The sequence below is a fragment of the Magnusiomyces paraingens genome (genome assembly GCF_902498895.1).
Source record: "Magnusiomyces paraingens strain CBS 517.90 genome assembly, contig: contig3, whole genome shotgun sequence".
Taxonomy (NCBI): Eukaryota; Fungi; Ascomycota; class Dipodascomycetes; order Dipodascales; family Dipodascaceae; genus Magnusiomyces; species Magnusiomyces paraingens.
This window is the reverse complement of record NW_022474069.1, coordinates 3,460,583-3,472,712: the sequence shown is the minus strand read 5'-3', so window position 1 is coordinate 3,472,712 and position 12,130 is coordinate 3,460,583.

Genomic DNA, 12,130 nt, shown 5'->3' with positions numbered 1-12,130 from the left:
AAGTTCTCTTATTACTACTATTCATTATTTTTTATTTAATTTTGGTATATTTCATCTTTTCTTTTTGCACTTTACCTCGCTTTGTTTGTCCTATACTTTTACCTACGAAGATGGTACATTAACCATTTTTTCCTGTCGTGTTTTCAGTTTAAAATTCTATTGATGAATACTTTTATGATTATATCAACAGATACTATATATAATTGGCCTGTCATATTTATTCTGTATTACCCATATTTATTAAATTGATATTTGATGAAGTGTTTTGTTCTCTTGTTTTTTTAACTGACTTGATACCTTAACTATTTCCACCTGTGATACCAAAATCAACGATTTCGATGAACTGATTATGTAATTTAAACGTGTTTTATTATATGTTTTATTAGTCATCATTATTAATATTTACAGTTTCTTATTACATAATATTTTAATTTTGCTAATAAGGTATCTGTACAGATTTCGACATTGAATATCTCACCCTACAGTTGTTCACATACCCTCATATTTAAGGAACTTACTCAAAATTCATTTCTGAGTCGATTGATACCACTTTGAAGCCGATTGGAGTCAAAAGTTTATTTCCAAAACTGCTGAAAGTGAACCTCCACACAAAATGAGAATTCCGCAAGGGTTAGGGTTTACAAAAGTATTTAAATAGAGTCTCCATTTACTTTGAATTATAGCCATATATATATAAATTCTTTCTTTTTATTTTGTTTTGAGTTTGTTCCGATTATGATGGCACGAGTAATTAAAGATTTTGAAAATGAAGATTTTCTACCATTTATTGCAATGAAGTGAAACCCCAACCCTAGAAATACCATAGATATTAGTGGGTGTTATGGCTGGCATTGGTTTTAGAGCTTACCAGAAATTGACCTGTGACAATATATATATAATAATATAGAGCCTTTTAAGCTAAACATGGAACATTAATTAGATTACCAATAAGAAGCTGGATACTTGAGTTATTCATATATTTATATTTCGGAACCGTACTGACACTTACACAGGGACCGCAAATTCTAGACCGGAACCTTTTACCGTCATTGAAAACTTATAAAACATATCTTATTTGATTGAAAATTAATTCTATATATAGGAAATATAATTTTTGTTTAGTTTAAATTTCTATTTCTTTAGTAATTGATGTTTAAAATATTTTTAAATTTAAAACCCTAACCCCTGCGTAAAATACGACTTTACTAACAAACTAATTTTACTTTTGAAAATTTTAGACCCTCTTTTTCGTTTTTCCTCAATAACTTTGAAAATAATTGTTGAATTATCTGTAAAAGTAATAATAGGAATATTTGGATAGTTGTGCTTCAAATGAACTTAATTTAAAGTCTATGAGACTTCTATAAAAGGTAGCTGTCAAACAAATTTTGATTTTTGGGAGTTTGTTAGGGCCACCCCTTAAAGCCATTTTCCTCGCGACATAATCCCCCCGGGTGTTAGGACTAATTATGTTTATATATGTGTTATTTGCAATCATGTAGAATTCTAACAAGCCCTAAATCTCTGCTATAGAGTCATTATCAATGCTGTTGTCGACCTCACCCCATTCCTTTAGTTAGCTGACATATCCGCCCAATTCTTTATACAGTTATAACTGGCCTCTTTATTACTTGAGAGTCTTATAAAATAGCTTAAATAAAAGGAAATTTAGTTAAATATAGATATGACGAATAAGATTTCATTTCATTTCATTTTTATGTTACAAAATTGTATAGGTTTTATATTCTATATGTTAACATTTATTAGTCTTTAATACTGTGACTTGAATCGTTTATATTTTTCCACCTCTTCTTTTATTCTATTATTAGATTATTTTATTAAAATTTCCTTCTCATTTACTATAAAAAAAGTCTATTAATTTAATATTAAGTTACTTATTAGCATTAATAATCCATTATTGTATTCATACCAAAGTTTCTTACTATTATCAGCGGTCAAGTTGATACTCATTTTTTAAAACAAACATAACTTAATGAAAAGAAACTCAAATAAAATAAAAAAACATATTAATAGATAGATGAGATGAAAAGATTTAAGTTTTATAGAAGTATATATAATCAACATTATAATTTTCTTACTTTGGCAATTAGCAGTTTTATGGTTGGACATTTTCAGTACAAGTTATTTTGACATCGGAACCAATATAAAAGTGTTCCATAGAATTCAATGGTTACCATGAATAGAGTGGAACAGTAATTATTGTTCAATGAGTTTCATTGTTTGTTTGTTTGTTTTTATTCAAGGGTTATAGAACTATATAACATCAGCATCTGCGCTATCCTTTTATTGTCTGACTATGTGACTTGCCGGTTTTCATTTGTACCTTTTTAGTACGGGTGGTTTCAATTTTGTGCGTCTCCAATAGCCCGGAAGATGGGCCCTGATGCCAGCTTACGAGGAACAGGGAGAACCAGTCTGTCGGTCCCAAAACCTTCCCAACCCATTTCCACTTATCTTCACGGACGCCCATGTATTTCTTAATCTCTTCCGTCAGAGATACGGCCCGCAATCACCTGCAGGCTATTTAGACTGTACGGAAGAGTCGGCATTCCTGTAACCAGGGTAGCCTATGGTTTTCAGTCTAGGTGTATACTCCCGTACACATCCTCAGGAAAAGGGGGTATTCTGGGAATCAAACCCAGTATCTTCCGCTATCGAGCGAACGTGTTACCCTTTACACCATCCAGCCCTTTCCCCCCTTTAATGGGCCTCAGATATCAAGTAACAAAATTATAGTGTTCCTTTGTTACAAATAAATATTTTAATTCAATTTTGTAATTTTTTTAAAATTTTGAATAGCCGAGATAGTTTTTAACTTCATTCATGATGCGAGGTCTCATGTTCAATCCCAGCAGAAATTCTCAAAAAAATAAAAAAAAGATTTTTTTTAAAGCCTCTGCATATTTGCAATCAGACTTTTGGTTATTGCCAACATTTCCATAGCAAAAAAACACAAGTATATGATCAAATTGAAGAACCAGTGGCTAAACATTAAACTTTAGAAAGGTGAAAAGTCCATTTCGAATGCTGGTGTACTAGCGAGGTCATGTATAGAAGTAAACACAAGACCTTCAAATTTTTTAAAAAAAACCAAAGCACAAAGAATTTGAAGTTAAAGGTTGAATCAAAAAAAAAAAAATGTTGAAATGTCGAAAATAATAATCAGAAAAGGTTTTAAAAAATTCAAAAACTCCATTGATGTGTCAACCATTTGGGCCAGGAAAAGTAGAATTAGAACAGATATAATAGAAAAACGAAGCAAAAATGCTAAGTGATATAAACATAGACAACGGTACATTCCTGATACAGCATGGCAGTGGAAAAATTTTTGAATCAGTCAACAAACGAGCTCAGGGTTTTGGTGGTGATAAAAAACAGAGATCAGGACATATAAATCTAAAACAAGTCCTTCAAATAATGTTAGTTGGCTTCTAATCAAAATTGTAAACCATGGTTGTGAATTCACATACCTAAAATTCAAGCGTTATAGTCTCACTTAAAACAATGTTGAAAGGTGTATTAAAGAAATGAGAATCCAAAGTACCAGTCGAATTATAACCAAAAATTTTCCCTCTTATGCCAAAATAAATCTCATAACTTTAATGGATTGTTGAAAAATCCATTTCTGTGGGAAAAAATAGTGAGTTTGCAAAACAAAAGTTAAAAAAAAGCTGTGGATGTCAGCTTGTGTAATGTAAAGACAAAAAAAAATTCGTTCTCCTAGTTCTTCATAATTTGAATTAAGCCAGACCAGAAAGAGAGGATGGAGTTCAAATGTACTTATGAACAAAAACCAATAAAGAGATTGCAGTAACAGATGGAAAACCAAGCATAAGTACCCAATTGTATAGTTAAACCAGAGTGCAAGTTTCAACCATGATTGCATCAAGATTAAAGAGGGTTTAGACACGTTTGAATAATAGCCGCAGCTAAAACTTGATTGGAAATATGGACACTGGTAAAAGTGGAGATGAAATCTTAAACATCATGACAGAGACAACTGGATGTGAGGGAACATGAATTTTTGAATCTCTTCTAAAAATGAAGCTCTGAATAAAAGGAGACACCTTGAAATGAAATAAAATGTGGAACAAAAAAACCCAAACGATAACAGAAATTGGACACGAGCGTACGAGCTGAAGAAAACACATAACGAAAGCAAGACTGGCTGTTAGTATGAAAGCTGATGCTTTAGTGTGAGTGAGACTCTATGATAAAGCAAAAAGATTGCAAGTGGTAATAATGGATAACCAAAACTTGGATGTTAATAAAGCATGAACCGAAAATAGCATGATAGCAAGCAAATTTTTGAAAAAATAAAAAAAACTGCGAACAGAGCTGCTGAAGGAGGAAAAAAAAATCAAAAAATAAAAATTTGCAACCAATAAGATTCGTTATTGAAGCCAAACCATTTGTTTTGGCTAAAAATCAAATGATATTAATAAAATTAAGAGGACTAGCTGGTATTTGTCTGTTGGCATGACGTAATGCTCAAATGAAAACCAAGAAAAAAGGGTGGAAGGCAGAAAAAACTAGCGAGAGCAGTGAATTTCAAAATCGAGATCAAAAACAAAGTCAAAAGTATGTGCTTAAAAGAGCTCCAAAGCTGAGTCAGACTGAAAACCAAATCCTGTATAATTGAGGAAGATGCTATATTGTTCAAAATCAACGCAAATACTTAAAGCCCGGGCTTAGGAGTTAGTGCCACCATACACATAAGCAAGATGAAAACACCATCGTGGAGTGGCCGTGAAGGTTTTGATGAAAAGAATACCTTGGCTAAAAACAGAATGAAAAAATTGAGCAATAGTATGGATTGACTTTGAACGTATAGTTTTGATTACAGCCAGAAGCCAGAAGCCAAAATATAAGAATGTGAACGTGGGTGTGAGTGTGAGTGTGGATGCGGGTGCGGATGAGGATGTGGACCTGAATGTGGATGTAATAGTATGATGAGTCTTGGTTCAAACTTGTGAACAAAATAAGCAGAGACTTGAGGGTAAACTGTGTTTTAAATAGCAATTGATAAATGTCCATATTTTTGGGGATGGATATAAAAAAAAAGCTCGAAAAGATATTAGGGGCACTGGCCAATCTATTAGTGAAAAACAATTAAAAATTGGTAACTGGTACTTTGACAAGAGCAAAATACTGAGTAAATAAAAGGTTCCCAGTAAACATCAAAGTTTGGACAACAACCAAAATTTAAAAAAGGCCAGACTTGAGTTGGGATAACCAAATCATCAGATAATAGTAAAATTTAGATGTAGACTTATCATAGAGACTGCTAATCAAATCCCTAGACCATGTTGAGAGGTTGCCGACTTGGAAGCAGCATCTAAAAAAGCATAAAACTGTGTTTGACAACAAGACTATAAAAAATAGTCAAACATAATATGACGGACATGGCCAGGAATCAAATTTTCACAGTCAGTAAATCTGAACATTGACAAAATTATGAAAATCAATTTGGGTGTCATTAAGACAATAAACTCAAATTAAACCAGGATGCGACTATAAAAACTGAATTCAGTCAAAAGGTAGCAAACAGAAATGTCGGATGTAAAAAAAAATTGTTAAAACTAAAATTAACACAAAGGAAAAAAGTAATTTTAACACCATCGGTAAGCCTAATTATGAAAAAGAACTCCAAACACATGCATAAAGTCTCTGTGATATATATGAAAATGGGTTGAAAACTAAGATTTGATCATAAATCAAAACTGGGCCTGGTGAAAAAAGTAAAATGAGAGACTATGATAAGAGTAGCAGTCATGTTTAAGTGTAAGTGCAAGCATGCAAAACTCAATACCATAAGTAATCATGGTCAAAGCTTCTAGATTTCAGTCTGGGCTTAAAGATGATGGTGACAGTGATGAGCGAGAGTGCTTAAGTATATATTAATGCGCCTTAGACAGTAAAGATACACCAAGTCAAGAGTAGACTGTGTTTTGAAAGTTGGTATTTTTCTGTTTATGAGAGCTTAGACATAGCAAAAGCTAGTGGATGACAAATAAAACATAGACAGACAATTCATGAATGGAGAAGTTGAGCGACAGTCAGAACTAAAGAAAAACAAATGATCAGGTGCAGATAGGTCTGGATAAAAAAGCAATGGTCTGAGAAAATTCTGGGTTCAAATTAAGAAAGAAAGCTTGGGTAACAGCCAAGTTTAAGCTAGAGCTATTGAATCCAGTGACGAATTAGTTGTTCAGATATTTGATGAAACAGCAGCGCCAAACTATTAACCCCTTGTTATCAAAAGCTCTCACTAATAATGCGGAAAGTAACTTGTATAGAGATATTTTAGATTTGACTGTAGAAAAAAATCTAAGTATTAGCAGACGACAAAAAATTTTCCTATAGAATCAGAATGATGCTAGACAAAGTGAATAGAAAAAAGCGCTAGACGAATCAAAGGAAGAAACTGGCTTGAACTGGTACACAGAAAAGGGTCTGTGTTTAAATGCATGTAATTGGCTTAATTGTCAATAGAAACAAGCTTGCTTAAATGCTGACAGATTGGAGTCTGGGTGTGAATACTATTACAAGGAAAATCCAATGAGCAACTAAAGAAAGAGTCAATAAGTAGTAATGAGTTAACGTTTCATTATAGGCAACAACTTGAACAAGGTTTTAGAAAGCTTGGTTTTCGATAAAAGTTCAGGGGAAGGTAGCAACAGATCGTGGATCAAAAACAGGGCAAGAGCATGTACCGCAGGTCAAGTGCTCAAACTATTAAAAAGCGAGGTCCAGATTATAGCATGAAAGTATATGTGAAGTGATCAAGCTGAGAATAAAGCTTCAAAACATAGATTGACAATATCAAGCTTGAAAGTGATAGAACTCAATAAGAGCTAGAGACAAACCAAAACAAGTATCATGGGTCAAAGGCCCGAATAAAAGGTTGAGACTAGAGCCAGTTGCCAAAAATTCTTTAAAATCAAGAAAAAACTTTAACTAAAATGTGATTTGTTGTATTTCAAGGTACGAGCAGAATAGATGCACCTGAAATCAAAACCAGAATGAAATTCAGTCAGTGATTGAGATAATGTTGATTTTTGAAAACGTAGACAATTGTGAAAAAAAAAAGTGGACAAGGTCCTAAATATGAGGTCGGAGAATCAAGGAAAGGGAAAAACGGTTGCTCAATAAACAAATAAAAACCAAGGATTCAAAAAAAGCTAATACTTAATTAAAGCTGAATACCAGAGTGAGAAGCTGGGCAGGTGTCAAGAACCACAGTATGTTCAGAAATCCGGAGCATGAGCAAGAATTCAGTGAAGAAGTAAAAAAAAAACATGGTGAAGCCCAATACCTTTTTGAAAGCCAAAAGTTTGAGAATGCTGAAAGCTAGGTCAAGATGGGTACTTAGATTAAATCCCATGTTTTAGAAAAGCCAATAGGTGAATAAAATTAAGAAATAGTTTAGAATCTCAACAGAAAAAAAAACTATTAATCTCAAGCAGATTGAAGGAAACAAAATAGTTCACGCATTTAGCCAAATATCAACTTCAGATCAAATATCCTTAACCACACTCAATCCGATTGCTTTTAACCCAAGTTGAAAATAAAATTGTTGAGGAATATATAGTAACAATGCTAATAAAAGTCGAAAGTAGGCGGTTTCTAGTAAATATGTTGGTTATTTTGACAAATGAAGTATTGGCGGCTTCATAAACTTGAGGATTGACAAAGGTTATAATCTAAAGAATCTGTTGGAGTATAAGCAATACTCTCTGAGATGCAAAGATTGTAGCCAAGTATATAGGCACATGAGCAGGAAAAATGCAAAAAGAAGAAGTAGATGCAGACAAGAATGTACTCAGACACAAGTGCAAACGCAGGTTGTAAGATCAAGATGGAAAATGGTGAAAGCAAATAAAAGTTTGCATGTAAAATTAATCGAGCAACCAATTGCAGTGTCCAGATAAAAGAATCATTACCCTAAAAAGTCACCTAAAAACTAGTTAGTATAACTGCAAAAGGTAATAATAGGTGTTAGTTAACATACATAAAGACAGTCTCAAAATAGTGAATTAAGAAATGTTGGTTTTCATAAGGTACTGGGTGAGACGCACACACAACCAATTAAAAAAATAGAAAGCTGTATCTGATTAAGATTCTAAAACAAGGCCTCGCTCGGATTTTGGTAAAATAGAAACCAGCAAATAAAAAAAATTAAATCGGTGTAGGCAAGAAAGTTAAACAGAAAACAGTGGAAGAAAGGTGCTTCAAGAGATATATATCCTTCAATGGCTCTAAAAAATAGTTAATAAAATTGTAATCAAGTATTTGTTCGTTTAATTGAATCAGCTTACCAAAAACCGTCATAGATAAACAAAATCAAGATTGGCACCATTGCCACTATTACTGAGATAAATAGCAAGCGTCATCAAACCAAATGCTCAAAATGCAAACCCGAAATAATTGAAATCATGGCTGCGATTCCAGATTGATAAACATGCCAAAAAAAAAATAATTCATATTATGCCAGATAATACTGAAAATGATGGTTGGATTGTTTTGGATCTGCTCGACTCCAATGACCTACCAAAGTTGAGATTTGGTTGTTAAAAGTAAAAATATAAAAAGGCAATCTTCTGACAATAATGGGCTTGGATAGGCCGTTGGCAAAATCATTTTATGGATATTAAAAGTGTTGGCAAAGCAAATTGGAATGGGAGCAAGTTAAGAGATCAACAAAATGAGGATATGGGCATGTATGTAAACATGAGTGAAAGTTTCTTCAAAGAATTATGTGGATAGTCATCAAAATCAATATATAAACCAGAGGTCCACATCGATATAATTCTAATGATATTCTCAGTACTAATTTCCAAAAAAGATGCTTAGAAGACTAGATTGTTGCATGAAAAGTATAACCCAGAAATTTGATGGATTACTGACATGATCCTTCTCTGAATGTTGACTGAGCATAATGACAAGAACAAGACGAGATAATGAGAAAATAAAAGCATAAAATAGCTTAGAAAGGTGTGGAAATTAAACATGCAAACTGGAAATTTGTATAATTATGATCCAGTAAATTTGTGGTGGTGAATAAAAATACCAAAAAGATGTCGTTAAAAAAAGCTAAAAACAGTAAGGTATAAATGGCACAAAATTGTGGTGAAGTTGAAAGACTTGACAGGTGTTAGGATTGACAAGGTAAACTAAAAACTTATTAGTAAAAATGGTATCAGGCTGATCATGGTTATCAGGAAACAGAAGTAAAAAATATCGTGATATACAGGCAAAAAAAAATAGGAATAATGACACCATTGTCGTTTTTATAGTGGAATTAAGCCTTATCAAAATGGCAAACCCCACCCAGCCATTATTTAAACCAGAGGCCCATGATAATCATAACATTTACCTCCACTCCACTTTTTAAGAAAGATGTTGAAGACTAAACTGTCGCAGAGCCGATAAAGCCCAAAGTACTAGTCGAGTCTGGTGTAAAGGCTCTTCTCTCTTATGTTGAACCTCATGAGTTGTCGAAAAGCTCATGGAATTATTTGCCGAATAAAACAGAGATGTTGAAAACCAAAGTTATTGCAGGACACGTGCAACCCAGAACCTTGATGGACTGTTGATAAAGTCCTTCTCCGTATGTCGAAAACATGTGTCGAGAAAAGTGGAACGGTGGTAAGTGAAATGAGAAGAAGGGAGGATGTCTTAGAATTGTTGTAAAATTTAAGGCTTTGCAAAACTTTGAGATAGAAAATATAAACTAAAAGTTAGTTAGCATGATTGTAATCAAGTATTTGGTTCATGAGGGTCAGTAAACATACCAATGTTATTTAAAAAAATAAGGATTTCATGGTGTCATTTTTGCCAGCGCTGATTGACCTGTGATGTCGCGTAAATATTAATACTCTGATAAGCTACCGTCAAAGCTCGTTGAGTTGGAAATGTTGGCCAAGCAAATTGGAATGAAAAGAGGTATTAAAAGATAAAGATGACTAAAAGTTGTGGTATAGTTGAAACCGCAAGAACGACAAATAGGAAGAAGAAAAAAAAAAAAAAAAAAAACAGGTGTGAATTTTATGGTATTCAAGATATCATGCTAATACTAAGCCTCTCCAAACAGTGATGTAAAATGGAGTTTCATTGATAAAATCCTAGCGATACTCTCAGTCCCACTGGCCAAGAGGATGTTGAAGGCTAGACTGCTGCAGGGAATGTGCAACCCAGAGTACTAGTCGAGTCTGTTGCAAAGACTCTTCTCTCTTATGTTGAACCTCATGAACTGGCGATAAGACCATGGAAATTTTTGGCCACACAGAGAAGTCGAAAATCAAAGTTGCTGCAGGGCAGGCGCAATGCGAAACTCTGATGGACTGTTGACAAAGTCCTTCTCCACATGTTTGCTGTGCAAAGTGAGAATGAGAGCACAGAGGAAAGAAATGTGTGAAATGGACTTAGTATTCATGGATCTACATCCGCTTAGACCTGTGATAGAACTGAAGACCTGAAAAAAGTTAACATTTAGAAGGTCAACTTAATCAAGGAATTTAAAAAAATTGGATAAAAAAAAATAAACCACAACCAATAATTGATTGCTTTTAGAAACAGTGTAGTTGATTGAGAGGGTTGAATAATGAAATGACAACAGTTATAAGAAACATTTAAAGTCAAGATGAAAGGCAGAAAAAATAAGTTGAAACAAAAAAAGAAAAAAGAAAAGCTGTGGGGAGAGTGTGAGAAAGATTTATTTAGTTTCTGGATTTCACAAGTTATTGATTAAACTTCAATGTCCAATGTTGTTCGGTTCAGACTCTGAAAATTTAACCCGTGAGATCTGGTACTTCCAAAAAAAAAAATTTTGAAACTCCCCAAAAATTCTAGTATGCAAAGGTGATTACTTTTATATCAAATGATGATGATCGTTTGTTGTACAGTGATAGTTTTTAGCAAAAATAAAAAATGCCAAATTTGAAAAAAAAAAATAATGCCGAATGAATTTAAATTAACATGTTACTGAAACTTGTTTGGCGCCAACTAATATAGTGGTGATGATATAACTACAGTTATCTTAGGAAAACCGCCAGCCAGTCACGTTGTTTTACTTGTTCTGAAACGTGAATTAAACTTGTTGTCAGAGCTCAGTTTTCTACAATGAAAAAAGCGTGTGTAATAGTAACATGATGGGCGGTTTTATGAAAAAGCCGACATTAAAAATAAGAGTGACTTGGTGATCGTTATCAAGGGTTGATTAAACTCCAATGATTGTTTTTTGAAGATATTGCTTAGTGTTATACGTGAATTTGTTGAACCTAGCTGAAAATTTTTGCGTTAATTAAAACCGCGGATAGTTCCTTTTTCAATTAAAAATAGAACGTTTAAAATTATTTAGAGTGAATAGAGTTGTAAATATTTATTTAAATGAAGTTAAAAAAGAGAAAAAAAAAGTTTGCTTGTAAAAGTAAACATCAACTATAAAAGTGTATTTAACATCTCAAAAAATGTCAAATGAATAAGAAACTATAAATGGATACGAAAGATCATTTCATCAAACAAAAGAGTTCATAAAAAATCTTAATAGAAATTAATCAAGCCTTGTATAGATGAAATAGTTTAAAGTAAATAACAAAAAAAAAATTTTGGATAATAAAGAGAAGGGAAGAAGGAAGGAAGAAGAAGAAAAATTTTCAGGAAAAAAATTTTTTTTTATAGAAAAAAAAAATTTTTTAGAAAAGTAGAGTGAAGGTAGGGTAACAGAGTCAGGTGAATTTTTTTTTTGATATCCGCGTTAATTTTATAAACTTTGGGAAAAATCCTAATTTCCCATAATAAATGATTATTTATGAAATGAATTAACTAGTCATTTAAAATGCTTAGTCTTAAATAATTTTATCTCTTAGTGATTAAATAAGAAATAGGCACGGTTTATCTTTATAAATTTATATACTTCAAATAACCAAAACTGTGACCGCGTTAAAAATACGGCCCAGTCTCACAACTTAATAACTGCTATCAGCCTCGTCTAGAAAACTTCGAATAGCAATGAAAAAAAGTTCTGTCATAAAGAAATCGAGTTTTCTGTCAAAGAGACTGGTGCTTATCATAGATTCGTAGTTTATCCTCCTCAATAAAACCAGTT